The sequence below is a fragment of the Arachis hypogaea genome, chromosome 14, assembly GCF_003086295.3.
Source record: "Arachis hypogaea cultivar Tifrunner chromosome 14, arahy.Tifrunner.gnm2.J5K5, whole genome shotgun sequence".
In the NCBI taxonomy this organism is placed as follows: Eukaryota; Viridiplantae; Streptophyta; class Magnoliopsida; order Fabales; family Fabaceae; genus Arachis; species Arachis hypogaea.
In genome coordinates, this window is record NC_092049.1 from 78,910,611 (window position 1) to 78,911,799 (window position 1,189).

A 1,189-nucleotide genomic window follows, 5' to 3' on the forward strand; every position below is an offset into this window, starting at 1 on the left:
AAAGGAGATGGCAGCCGAACCCAACAACAATAATGCAAGGAGGATGCTTGGTGACTTTACTGCACCTAATTCCAATTTACATGGAAGAAGCATCTCCATTCCTGCCATTGGAGCAAACAACTTTGAGCTAAAACCTCATCTAGTTTCTCTGATGCAGCAGAACTGCAAGTTTCATGGACTTTCATCTGAAGATCCTTTTCAGTTCTTAACTGAATTTTTGCAGATCTGTGATACTGTTAGACTAATGGAGTAGATCCTGAAGTCTACAGGCTCATGCTTTTCCCTTTTGCTGTAAGAGACAGAGCTAGAGTGTGGTTGGATTCTCAACCCAGAGATAGCCTGAACTCTTGGGATAAGCTGGTCACGGCTTTCTTAGCCAAGTTCTTTCCTCCTCAAAAGCTGAGCAAGCTTAGAGCTGATGTTCAAACCTTCAGACATAAAGAAGGTGAATCCCTCTATGAAGCTTGGGAAAGATACAAGCAGCTGACCAAAAAGTGTCCTTATGACATGCTTTCAGAATGGACCATCCTTGATATATTCTATGATGGTTTATCTGAGCTATCAAAGATGTCATTGGATACTTCTGCAGATGGATCCATTCACCTAAAGAAAACGCCTGCAGAAGCTCAAGAACTCATTGACATGGTTGCTAATAATCAGTTTATGTACACTTCTGAGAGGAATCCTATGAGTAATGGGATGCCTATGAAGAAGGGAGTTCTTGAAATTGATACTCTGAATGCCATATTAGCTCAGAATAAAATATTGACTCAGCAAGTCAATATGATTTCTCAGAGTCTGAATGGAATGCAAGCTGCATCCAACAGTACTCAAGAGGCATCTTCTGAGGAAGAAGCTTATGATCCTGAGAACCCTGCAATAGCAGAGTTAAAATACATGGGTGAACCATATGGAAACACCTATAATCCATCATGGAGAAATCATCCAAATCTCTCATGGAAGGATCAAAGGCCTCAACAAGATTTTAATAATGGTGGAAGAAACAGGTTTAACAATAATAAACCTTTTCCATCATCCACTCAGCAACAGACAGAGAACTCTGAACAAAACACCTCTAATTTAGCAAACTTAGTCTCCGATCTATCCAAGGCCACTGTAAGTTTCATGAATGAAACAAGGTCTTCCATTAGAAATTTGGAAGCACAAGTGGGCCAGTTGAGTAAAAGGA

At 40.4% G+C, this 1,189-nt stretch overlaps 1 non-coding gene across 1 annotated transcript; it reads right to left on the bottom strand.

The window, feature by feature from the left end:
- Positions 1-405: 405 nt before the first annotated feature.
- LOC112745250 (small nucleolar RNA R71) lies at positions 406-513 on the bottom strand. The gene has a single exon (XR_003173187.1). It is a non-coding gene; the product is annotated as a small nucleolar RNA R71 (small nucleolar RNA).
- Positions 514-1,189: the final 676 nt, after the last annotated feature.